General features: G+C 42.2%; 1 protein-coding gene across 8 annotated transcripts in view; it reads left to right on the forward strand.

Moving 5' to 3' along the window:
- LOC137269797 (protein wech-like) overlaps positions 1-13,444 on the forward strand; it is a 298,390-nt gene that overhangs the window by 263,586 nt on the left and 21,360 nt on the right. The window contains exons 1-2 of one of the 8 annotated variants that reach the window (XR_010955067.1): positions 11,436-12,034; positions 12,654-12,731. The exons of 6 other annotated variants lie outside the window; for them this stretch is intronic. The gene's annotated coding sequence lies outside the window, so the exon portion shown is untranslated. Of the gene's footprint in view, positions 1-11,435; positions 12,035-12,653; positions 12,732-13,444 lie in introns of those variants that run through there. One more of the 8 variants, XR_010955068.1, reaches the window with a different exon arrangement.

Here is a 13,444-nt window from a genome sequence, read left to right on the forward strand (position 1 = left end):
AAAGGTATTCTCTGGAAGTCATCCAGTACTGACACTGACTTTGTACGGAGTTGAAAAACATGCAAACTTGGGTAGGTTTAGATTACAGGGGGTGTTCAGGGGGGTTTGTGCTTTTTAAGGTTTCAAGGTATTCTCTGGAAATCATAGAGTAATGACACAGAATGTATAGAGGTCAGATATATGCAAGCTTAGATTTAAATTCTAGGGTGTCTTTACCGTGGTTTTCAGGCTAAAGATATTCTCTGCAAGTCATCAAGTAGTCACATGCCCAGTACAGAGGCCAGATACATGCCGCCTTGGGTAGATTTAGATTCTAGGGTGTCCTAAGGTGTCCTCAGGGTGCTTTGTGTATCTCCAGGTTAAAGGTATTTTTTGGAAGTCATCAAGTAGTCACATGCTCAGTACAGAGGCCAGATACTTGCTGGCTTGGGTAGATTTAGATTCTAAGGTGTTTTTAGGGTGGTTTGTGTATCTTCAGGTTAAAATCATTTTTTGGAAGTCATCAAGTAGTCACATACCCTGTTTGCAGAGGCCAGATACATGCTTGCTTGGGTAGATTTAGACAGCTGACTATCCATCTCAGCTTCGGTTGTTGGCCGTCTGTTGGCATGGTCAAGTTGTCAGAAAAACTGGATCAGTTCATTAACTGGATTTTTGCTTGTATGAGTTAGATGACAGATTTTCATATCTTTTAGCTTCATGTTAAATTTTAGAAATGATCATCAGTAACCCATGGTTCATGGGATCGGATGGTCAGGCTTCCTGACTTGGTTGACACACGTCATCGGATCCCTGTTGGAGATTGCTCATGCAGTTGATCACTGTATTGTCTGGTCCAGAGTCAGTTATTTACATACCACCACCATATAGCTGGAATATTGCTGAGGGTGGCATAAAACTCACCTCACTCTGTCACTCACGCTTTCGGTATCAGGCTGCACTGTGCCTGTACACACTGATTCGCCACCTACCTTGTTCCATTTTAGGTGTACAGGAATTGCTGAGGAACATGTGGGTTGAAGTGAAATCTGTAGCATTGAGAAAGACGTCCTTGAGCCAATTAGATGGGATCAGCATGCCCTTGCACCTTCCTCATAGTGTTCAAGTCTTTCAGAGCTTTGTCTGTTCCTTCTTGTAGAGTTCCCAGCCTGTAGTAATATACTTGATAAGCACACCCTGTACTGTGAGCTGATTTCCAATATTATCCCCCATTTTGAACTCGATAGAATGGCGAGAAGGTCCACCTGTTCGCAGTATAGTCTGGTTGCCCCCTGGACTTTTCACATCTACACCTTTACATTTAACCATTGGGGCAGTAGGGTAGCCTTGTGGTTTAAGTGTTTGCTTAAATGCCGAAGACCTGGGTTTGATTCCCTACATGGGTGCAATGTGTGAAGCCCATTTTTGGTGTCTCCCACCATGATATTGCTGAACTAGTGCTAAAAGCAACATAAAACTAAACTGACTGACTGACTCACTCGCTTTCAGCCAGGCACTAGCCCAGCAGAGCTTTTTCTGGAATTCCACTGTGGTGATGAAGATGTTGTCAGGTACCGTTTTGCAGGTGATGCTGATTGCTTGTGACACATTCTCCTTACTGGTTGGCTTTATATTGTCTTGGCTGTCAGTATTCATCTTGCATTGCTCCATACCCGGCGTTTCTATTAACAAGTTCAATATTTCCTGTGTGTGAGTGGAATGGCCATGTTAGGCCATCTGTAACCTCTCTCTTGTATTCTTATAGGTGTGCCTTGTAGACAGGTCTCTGGCAGTCTGCATTGTTTCACATTTCAGCTACCTTTTCATTGTTGACTAGTTGTATACCCTTAAAGTTGTCTTGTTCCAGGTTGTGCTTCTTAAAGTAGAAATGCCGTCACAGCCCGGAGTTCACAGTCTTCAGCACTAGACCTAGACAGTCTGTGGTATCTGGGATGGAAAAAGTGAGAAGTCTTCAGTACTTGTCCTGATCAGTTCAGGGTATCTAGGGTGGCACAAGTGAGAAGTCTTCAGCACTTGTCCTGGTCAGTTCAAGGTATCTAGGGTGGCACAAGTGAGAAGTCTTCAGCACTTGTCCTGGTCACTTCAGGGTATCTAGGGTGGCACAAGTGAGAAGTCTTCAGTACTTGTCCTGGTCACTTCAGGGTATCTAGGGTGGCACAAATGAGAAGTCTTCAGCACTTGTCCTGGTCAGTTCAAGGTATCTAGGGTGGCACAAGCGAGAAGTCTTCAGCACTTGTCCTGGTCAGTTCAAGGTATCTAGGGTGGCACAAGTGAGAAGTCTTCAGCACTTGTCCTGGTCAGTTCAAGGTATCTAGGGTGGCACAAGTGAGAAGTCTTCAGCACTTGTCCTGGTCACTGCAGGGTGTCTAGGGTGGCACAAGTGAGAAGTCTTCAGCACTTGTCCTGGTCAGTTCAAGGTATCTAGGGTGGCACAAGTGAGAAGTCTTCAGCACTTGTCCTGGTCAGTTCAAGGTATCTAGGGTGGCACAAGTGAGAAGTCTTCAGCACTTGTCCTTGTCACTGCAGGGTATCTAGGGTGGCACAAGTGAGAAGTCTTCAGTAATTGTCCTGGTCAGTTCAAGGTATCTAGGGTGGCACAAATGAGAAGTCATCAGCACTTGTCCTGGTCAGTTCAAGGTATCTAGGGTGGCACAAGTGAGAAGTCATCAGCACTTGTCCTGGTCAGTTCAAGGTATCTAGGGTGGCACAAGTGAGAAGTCTTCAGCACTTGTCCTGGTCACTTCAGGGTATCTAGGGTGGCACAAGTGAGAAGTCTTCAGCACTTGTCCTGGTCACTTCAGGGTATCTAGGGTGGCACAAGTGAGAAGTCTTCAGTACTTGTCCTGGTCACTTCAGGGTATCTAGGGTGGCACAAGTGAGAAGTCTTCAGCACTTGTCCTGGTCAGTTCAGGGTATCTTAAGGGTGGCACAAGTGCGAAGTCTTCAGCACTTGTCCTGACCAGTCCAGGGTATCTGGAGTTGCACTTTTGATTCTTCAGATTCAGAGGGAGTGGCCTTAGTGCAGTGTAACTTGATTCACTTGTGACCTCCTGTTATTGTGATTTTTTTCTCAGAGAACCAGTGAGGTCTGATTGAAAATGTCTCTTCTCTTCTCTTCACTTCTTTTTCTATTTTTCCCACCTTCCATCGCTTTCTCTCTCACTGACTCTCTCACTCGCTCATTCGTTTGGCTGAATACAGCTACCTGACCAACCCATCAGTTTACTCAGAAAAGTTAGTGGTTACACAGTCACACGCCACTGTCCTTGTATATTGGCCAGACACACCCTCCCCAGAGGACTGATACCCCTCACACCAAGGTGTCTGTGTAGATTGACCCAGGTGTGACACTCTGCGAAGATAACAGACACCCCTCACACCCAGGTGTCCATGAAGTTTGACCCAGGTGTGACACTGTGCAAAGATAACAGACACCCAGGTGCACATGTAGTTTGACCCAGGCGACACACCCTACCCCAGATAACTGACAACATCCCAGATGTCCATATAGATTAAACTAGGTGACACATTCTACTACAGATGACTGACACCTGAGGTGTCCTTGTAGACTGACATGGTTACACACCCTCCCAGAGGGCAGACACCCCTCACCTCTAGGTGTCATCTGGATTGACCCAGGTGTGACACTCAACTTAGATGACAGGCAACCCTCACCCCCAAATGTCCATGTAGATTGATATGGTGACACACCCTCCCCAGTTGACTGACACCCTCGTCCCCAGCTGTTCATGTAGTTTAATTCAGGTGTGACACCGTGCCCGGAAGCCAGAGACCCCAACCCCCAGTTATCCATATAGATTGACCCATGGTGTGACACTTTACCCAGATGACAGACAACCCTCACCGCCATGTGTTCATTTAGATTGACCCAGGGTCACACCCTTCCCAGACGACTGACACCACCCCAGATGTTATGTAGATTGTCCCAGGTGATACACCCTATCCCAGATGACTAACACCACCCATTCATGTAGATTGACCCAAGTAACACACCTACCCCAGATATCTGACACCCCTTTGCCTACTACTTTTGGATGCATAGATTCTGATCTACTTCATTTCAAAAGGTACCTTAAAACAACAACATATATAAAGAACCAATCTATTTGGAAATGATTCACGATTTTAGTGAAAGTATTACTTGCAAAAGATTTGGATGACACATTTACTGTTTTATTTCTACACACACTCATACAAACCTACCTGGAACACTGCACGCACTCATACAAAACCTACCGGGAACACTGCACGCACTCATACAAAACCTACCGGGAACACTGCATGCACTCATACAAAACCTACCGGGAACACTGCATGCACTCATACAAAACCTACCGGGAACACTGCATGCACTCATACAAAACCTACCGGGAACACTGCATGCTAGCATGGGTATATTTTCCCGGTTTTTCATTTAATGCTGTAGAAATAGTCAAGTGGTCAAACAGACTATATATAGTCCTAGTCCACAACCTTGGTTAGATTTGCTCAGGTTCAAGGTATTCTTTGGAAATCATCAAGTAGTCACATAGACTGTGTACAGAGGCCAGATACATGCATACATACAGTGGTAGAGTTTTTTTTCAGGGAGTTTTTGTTGTGGCCTTGACGTAAACATTTTTAGGGGCTTGCTTTGAAATTTTTAAGGGTTGACATAGTCAAGAGCTTGTGCATTACAGCATGAGTGTATTACAGCGTGTTTTCAGGGTGGTTTGTGTAGCTTCAGGTTCAAGGCTTATCTGAAATGTTCATGGAGTCACTTTTGACAGATTTGGTCTATCATGGCCTGTGTTGAGTTTTTGAACAGGATGACTGAGTGTTGATTGCAGGTACAACATACACAGTAATGGTAGATTTTGATAGTATTTTGTCTTCATTTTGTGTAGCTTCACACACCCTACCCCAGATGACTGACATCCCTCACCCCCAGGTGCTCATGTAGCTTGACCCAGGCGACACACCCTACCCCAGATGACTGACACCCCACCCCAGATGACTGACACCCCTCACCCCCAGGTGCTCATGTAGCTTGACCCAGGCGATACACCCTACCCCAGATGACTGACACCCCTCACCCCTATTTGTCAATGTAGTTTGATGTAGGCGACACACCTTACTCCAGATGACTGACATGTCAATGTAGTTTGATGTAGGCGACACACCTTACTCCAGATGACTGACATCCCTCACACCTATTTGTCCATGTAGCTTGACCCAGGCGACACACCCTACCCCAAATGACTGACACCCCTCACCTGCAGGTATTCATGAAGGTTGACCCAGGCGACACACCCTACCTGAAATGACTGCAAGGTCTTCCCTGGAATTTTCAAGTGATCAAGGAATCCGTGTGTACAGTTTGTAGCAAAGGTACATTGAGATTACAGGATGCCATTGGGTGGCATATTTAGCTTGAGGTTGAATTGGTCAGATTATAATAGACTTCACAACCATCAGATTCCTTAAGGTTTAGATGGAAGGGTGTGTTGAAGGGGGTTTGGGCTAGTAAATGTTTCACATCCTCTAGGCAACATACTACGAAGTTTTTCCATTATAGTAATGATAATGATAATAATGTGCACTGAACCCAAGCTGCCTGTGAGGTGCTAGAACAGTCATGGCCATCTCATCCAACAGGGTATCCCTGTCACTTGCATTATCCCCCCTTATGGGTGCCTCCATTGACATTTTATACCATGACTTTTCCTTTTAGTCAGGCCTCAGTACTGCAGAGCTTATTCTGGGAAGATGCACTGGTGATGAACGTCTTGCCAGTAATGGTTTCTCAGGAGATGCATTATGCTTATGACACATTCTGCCCAGGCTTCATCAAGTCAAATAGACTGTACAGTGTCCAGATACCTGCTAGCAGGGACAGATTTTGTATAGGTTCCAGTTACTGCTGTAGAAATGGTCAAGTGGTCAAAAAGACTTACAGTATCCAGATACATGCTAGCAAGGATAGATTATGTCAAGCTTACATTTAACACTGTAGAAATGGTCACGTTGTCAAATGGACTCTTCAGTGTCCAGATACAAGCTGGCAGGGGTGGATTTTGTGAAGCTTCCAGTTAATGCTGTAGATATGGTCAAGTGGATAAACAGATTATACAGTGTCCAGATAAATGCCAGGGGGCATAGATTTTGTATAGGTTCCAGTTACTGCTGTAGAAATGGTCAAGAGGTCAATGGCGTATAGAGTGCCAGGATACAAGCTAGCAGGGATAGGATTTGTATACCTTCCAGTTAATGTTTTAGAAATGGTCAAATGGTCAAGTAGCCTGTACACTGTCCAGATACATGCTAGCAGGGGTAGATTTTATACACATTCCAGTTAATCGTGTGGAAATGGTCAAGTGGACAAACAGATTGTAGTGTCCAGATACATGCTAGCAGGGGTATATTTTGTGTAGCTTTCCATTAATGCTGTAGAAATGGTTAAATGGTCAAATAGACTATACAGTGTCCAGATACATGCTAGCAGGGGTATATTTTGTGTAGCTTCCCGTTAATGCTGTAGAAATGGTCAAGTGGTCAGAGAGACTGTACATTGTCCAGACACAGGAGAGCTTGATACAGGCTAGCGTATTTAGATTCAGATTACAGGGTGTCTTCAGAGTGGTTAGTGTAGCTTTTGGTTAAAGGTTACTCTCTGGAAGTCATGAAGCAGAGTGTGCATAGAGGCCAGATACATGCTACCTTGGTAGATTCAGATTACAGGGAGTCTTCAGGGTAGTTTTTGTAGCTTCAGGTTAAAGGAAGTCTCTGGAAGTCTTGAAGTAGACTGTGTATAGAGGCCAGATACACACTAACTGTGGTAGATTTAGATTACAGGGTGCCTTCAGGGTGGTCTGTGTAGCTCCTGGTTAAAGATATTCTTTGGAAGAGAACATGTAGACTGTGTATACTAATAGACGCCAGATACATTGTAACACATTTACATTCAGATTACTGGGTGTATCAGGGTGATTTGTGTACCTTCAGGTTAAAGATACTCTCTGGAAGTCATGAAGTAGGCTGTGCATAGAGGCCAGATACATGCTAGCTGGTGTAGATTTAGATTACAATGTGTGATCAAGGTGGTTTGTTGAGCTAAGTTTAAAGTTATTCTTTGGAAGTCATGGAGTAGACTATGTATAGAGGTCAGATACATGGTAACTGGTATATTCAGATTTGCAGGGTGTCTTCAGGGTGATTGGTGTAACTTCAGGTTTATTCTCTGGAGGTTGACTGTATAGAAACCAGATACATCTTAGGTGGGGTAGATTCTGATGATGCCATGTCTTCAGGGTGGTTTGTGTAGCTTGGGTTAAAGGTACATGTATTCTCTTGGAATCATGACACAGGCTGTGTATAAAGGCAGGACAAATACTAGTTTGGGTTGATTCAGATTACAGTGTGTCTTCATGGAAGTTTGTCTAGCTGAGTTTAAACTTATTCTCTGGAAGTCCTGAAGTAGTCATGCTACCTTGGGTAGATTGAGGTTACAGGATGTGTTTAAGGTGGTTTGTGTTGCTCCAGGTTAAAGGTATTCTCTAGAAATCATTAAGGTGACTGTTTATATAGATCAGATACATGCTAGCTGGGGTACATTCAGATTACAGGGTGTCTTCAAGATGGTTTGTGTAGTTCAGTTTAAACGTATCATCTGAAAGTCATGAAGGAGAGTATTGATATAGAGGCCAGATGCATGCTAACTGGTGTAGATTCAGATTTGCAGGGTATCTTTAGGTTGGTTTTTGTAGCTTCAGGTTAAAGGTATTCTCTGCAAGTCATTAAGTATGGTGTGTACAGAGGCCAGATACATGCTAGCTGGGATAGATTTATAGTCAGGGGTGTCTTCAGGGTCGTTGGTGTAGCTTCAGGTTAATTTTGTTCTCTGAAAGTCACAAAGTAGACTGTATAGAACCCAGATACATCCTACTTGTAGCTCAAGTAAAACATATTCTCTGAAAGTCATCAAGTAAACAATGTATAGAGGGCAAATACATGCTAGCGGGGTTAGATTCAGGTGGCGCCATGTCTTGAGGGTGGTTTGTGTAGCTTCAGGATAAAGGTACTCTCTGGAAGTCATGATGTAAACAATGCATAGTGGCCAGATACATGCTAGCTGGGGTAGATTTAGATTACAGGGTGTGTTCAAGATGGTTTGTCGAGCTAAGTTTAAAGTTATTCTCTGAAAGTCATGAAGTAAACTGTGTATAGAGGCCAGACACATGCTAACTTGGGTAGATTCAGATTACAGGGTGTCTTCAGGGTGGTTTCGTTTTAGATTGCTGGATGTCTTAAGGGTGGTTTGTGTGCAGCTTCAGGTTAAAGGTAACCTCTGGAAGTCATGAAGTACTGTGTATAGTGGCCAGATACATGCTAGCTGGGGTGTATTCGGATTACAGGGTGTATTCAGGGTGGTGTGTGTAGCTCCAGGTTAAAGGTATTCTCTGGAAGTCATGAAGTACTGAGTATAGAGGCCAGATACATGCTAGCTGGGGTGTATTCGGATTACAGGGTGTATTCAGGGTGGTGTGTGTAGCTCCAGGTTAAAGGTAATCTCTGGAAGTCATGAAGTACTGTGTATAGAGGCCAGATTACATGCAGGCGTGCTTAGATTCAGATTACAAGATGTCTTCAAGGTGGTTTGTGTAGCTTCTGTTGATCATAGCTTCAAGATAACAATGGCAGTGTTGGATAGTATTTTGTCTTCAGTTTGTCCAGAGCTCCAGAGCAATGGTTTATGGACTTGCATGTCTGTTTATACTTGAATAATTGCATATTTTGAGGAGTAACTAAGATCTTGTATACTTCTGCTAGTTTGGAGAATTGTGTACTACTGCACAGAGTGTCTTGTGCTTATTGGATAATTAACACTTCTAAGTATGTTAGCATAATTGCTTCTGAAAGGACCATAGTTTTTAATAATTCTTATATTACCAAATAATTGGCAACCATTTTTAAACACTTGACATGAAAGTCACATGACCACTAGAGTAAACTCCAGATAGGGGCTACCTCTATAAAAGTTTATGTATACACAGGCATCGCTGAACATTTGCTAACGCTCTTGTTGATGAATTATCATACGCAAGCCACTTTAATTATATGAATAAAGTACACAAGGTGTTACAGACCTATTAAGTTTTCAGTGTTTGTTATGCACTTTTTGCACTTCCAGATTTGTAATTGTTTGAAGAAATGTAATTTTTATTGAGTATGCAAATACGGTCCTTTTCTTGAGCTGTGCAGTTTGAGTAGCTCCAGTTCACAAGGTATTCTGTGGAATTGTCAAGTGATGAAATAGACTGTGTACAGTTTGTAGCTTGGGTAGATTTAGATGACAGGATGCCATAGGGGTTACGTATTTAGCTAGAGGCTGAAGGTATTGATTAGGTCGGTTGATCAGGACAGATTGCACAGTTATGAGATTCTCTTAGGTTTAGACTGAAGGGATTACTGAAGGGGTTGTGTGTTCAAAACAATTGTTTTGTGACCCTACAGATTTTGCTTATAGACTGCCTTTGTTTTGGATAAGAGGTGTTAACTAGAAATAGTCAAGCAGTGAAAAAGAGAGAGGATGTTTATTGACAGTAACATTTAAACTTAAAGGTCACATGCAACGTAAAACACAACTTTTCACATTCTAATACCTTTCGGTATGCACTCATAAAAAATGCCAGTTCAACTTATAAAGTTTAAAAAAGCGCAATGAAAAGAAAGCCTGCGAAATCAGAGTTCCCATGATTCACTAACTTTCCCCCAGTGCTAAGGGAAAAAGTGTTTTCAACAGCTGTCTGCACTGCACCCATAACACATGCGCAACGAAAAAGTTAGCGGAGCTTGAAACAGTATGCATGCCCGGCGTATGAGTCCATGAGTATAGTCTAATCTTGGTTGTGTACACAAACAAGTAAATAATCTACTTGTTACATAAACACACTTGTAGATTGTGGTAAGCAGTCTCTGTCACAGAGAAAGCTCAATGTCTGGTTTATTGACACCTATATATCTGCCTGTCTGTCTGCTAAAGACAATATGCAATACATAGCTTCAATTATTGACCACATGCAATTTGAACTTAACACCTATCAGGCTATACGCCATAAGTAAAATAAATTGATTTATGACTCGTGCACCCGAGTCCCATCTCTGCCACATTATGTAATTTGACCCTTGTGATACTTAAACACATGACATGTTTTTTGTGTCTGTGAGTTGCAAACAAACTACATCCATTTTTCTCGGATGACTGGATCTGACAGAAACTGGTGCAAACTTTTGTCAGTTTCAAGTCTTGCTTTGTACGAAGCCAAGGAGTAGTTAACCATCTCTACTGGGATGATTTTTGATTGGATCGAACACAAATTCAGAGAACATGTATTTACAAGACCCAACATCTCTATATGCATTCTTTATGGATAATAACATTTTTTTAGTGTATGTGATTTTGCTTGACAAAGGTATATAAATCCATACTGAAACAACGTATCAAGTACATGGGGCATGGTGGGCGAGCTGGCTAAGGCGCCAGGCTAGTGATCCAGCGAGGTTTCGGTTTCGGGATCGAGCCCACCTGTGACCGGGTGTAAAAAAAACTTGGAGTCAACTTTGTCTGCAGACTCTTTCAGTGTTGTCACAACCCCTAGTGTACAGTACACAATCCTGTGCACTTAAAAGAACCCACAAATCCGTTGGTATATGACCAGATGGTGGCCACATGAACACGTGCATACACCTAGTTGCGGGTACAGCAACATGCAGTAAACTTGGACAAAGTGCTGTGACTATGTGTCCCAGTCCACCCCGCTGTCAAATGGGTACCTCGTTAGGATGAGAGAGCCACAACAAATAGTTGTATACTCCCCAGGGAGTTGAGATTGAAATACGATGTACTGTTGAGACTGACATCCGGTGATCGAGGGAAAAATACCTAGCGCCTAGTGAAATTGCCATGCAATTTGATTTGTGCGCTATACAAGAATACTTAAAATAATAATAATGATAAAAGAAATTGTTATCCATGAAGAATCTTACTTTCTTGTGACTCACTATGCTTATAAAATGCCCATTTTTCTGTACACTCAATGAGCCCTCAGCATACCAGCAAATGAACCAGCTGCTCGGAAGCTGTGGTTACACTTGAGGGCACACCCACCCGCTACGACTGGGTTCGGTGTCCCGTGGGGTTTGTTTCAAGGGAAGTAAGCCCAAGTACAAAATACTGCACTTTTGGATCATGATTATATGCTTATAATTTTGTTTATTTGCTTTTTCACAAACAGCAATGTATATTATGATTCATGAAAAAGTGATAATTGTGATTTAATTATGTTTGATTTTTTGGTTGCATGTGACCTTAAAGTACATATGTTATAGCTATGGGTTTGTATTTTTGCTAAAACATGGTACAAGGTCCAGTTAACTCTTTCCGTAGTCCTCTCTATTTGTAAGTCAGTTTAGAGTTCAGCTGTTTAATAATTTGGCTTCCACTCTTGACTGGTTTTATTCTTTTTCATTCGGATGTTTACATCCGCCCAGATCACAGATCCACCCACATCATAGATCCTCACAGATGACAGATCCACTCAGATTACAGATTCTTCCAGATGACAAATTCACTGTCAGATGCACAATCATGTCCAGATCCACCCACATGGCAGATCTGTCCAGATTCATCCAGATGCCTAGATGACAGATCCACCCTTATGTCAAGATCCACCCTCATGTCAGAACCTTATGGATGTCCAGATCCATTCAAAAGACTGATCGAGCTGGATCACAGATCCACCAAGGTGTCCCTACCTTATATCCCACATGACAGATCCTCACAGATGACACATCCACCCAGGTGACTGGATCTACCAGATAACCAAATCCACCCATATTACCAGATCCACTCAGATGGCTGATGCACCCAAATGTCCAGATCCACTCAGATGGCTGATGCACCCAAATGTCCAGATCCACCCAGATGACCACCCTTAGAGCAAGAACCATGAAGATGAGGTATGAGGGAGTACAGGTGATGTAACAGATATGGTGTTCCTGTAATGATAAATAGTGATGGTTTCCACTTTACCCTTAACTAGATTAGAACAAACATATTTGTTTGTTTAGACTGCCCTCACCATTACTCTGACTGCAGTTCATAAATAGTTAGGTCTGCACCAGATAATCTAGTGTTCACACATCTGAGATTATTCAGTGACATGGTTCCTGACCACCCAGTCCATTTAGTGCAACAACAATAGGTTGCAGGAAGATTTTCATTCTTACTTTTAAGCATGTTACCTTACGTCTTTGATTTGTCCATTATTTGATAGAACATTTCTTCTAGTATCCCATGCTTGACTGACGGTGTGTTATTTAGACTACTACTTAATTCTGTTACAGCTGAGGTAAATGTTCTGATGAGAGCAACATAAATCTCAAAATAATCTTTAATTCCTGGTTTAGCCTGTGAGATTTGGTCAAAATTAACTTAGATATGCAGTTTAGGGTTAGTTTCTTCCTAATTGAATGAGATTTTAAGTGTATGACCAGTAAATTTACTTAAATGTTCTAAATCCTTGGTCTGCTTTCCAAGTAGTTTATCTTGTAGTAGTGATTAGTTAACGTGATATCTGGATGATGTTTGATAGGTCCATGGTTCCAGCAGAGATGAGATTCATTCCGAGTACTAGATTAAGAAGTTCAAGGATACCTGATACTAAGTCCAGGTTTGTATTAGAAATTAAGTTTTTTGCATCCAGTTCCAGTTTACTAAAGTGGACAATGTGGAACAAAATATGGGTTTTATGCAGTTTACTGTCAGTACTTAGTTTTGGGATTAGCTATTTTTTATTCCATAGATATATATTTTTTTGTCTGTTGATAAACTGTTTAAATGTTTGTGATATATTTTCATTAACCTTGTCCCCAAGCTGTGTTACTAGGTTTTGGTCACAAATTTCTGGTTCATGTTAAAAGTTTTGTTCAGTATGTTAGTGTGGCCTTTGTATCATGATACTTAATAGTGAAGGGTAGATTTAGGGAATCTTGGGGCTGCTTTGTGAAGCTTCAGATTTGTAGGAATTCGCTTAAAGTGGTCTTCTAGATTTTGTACGCAGACCTTGGTCAGCTGAATCCAGCACCTCTGTGCTGGGTACATGACACATGGGCTGCATTCAGCAGTATTCAAGCTATGTGACAGCCATGTATGAATACTGGAAGCTGCATCAGATAATCAAGTGATCGATGTCATGAACATATGTCTCCAGGTTTATATATAGAAGCATGCATTCAGCAATAGTCCAGCTACATGACAGCAGTGTATGAATACTAGAATCTAGTGATTGATGTCGTGAAGTTAGGTCTCCATGTTTGGATATAGACATGCATCCAGCAATATTCCAGCTACATGACAGCAGTGTATGAATATTTGATTCTAGTG

Source organism: Haliotis asinina, unplaced genomic scaffold, assembly GCF_037392515.1.
Source record: "Haliotis asinina isolate JCU_RB_2024 unplaced genomic scaffold, JCU_Hal_asi_v2 scaffold_17, whole genome shotgun sequence".
In the NCBI taxonomy this organism is placed as follows: Eukaryota; Metazoa; Mollusca; class Gastropoda; order Lepetellida; family Haliotidae; genus Haliotis; species Haliotis asinina.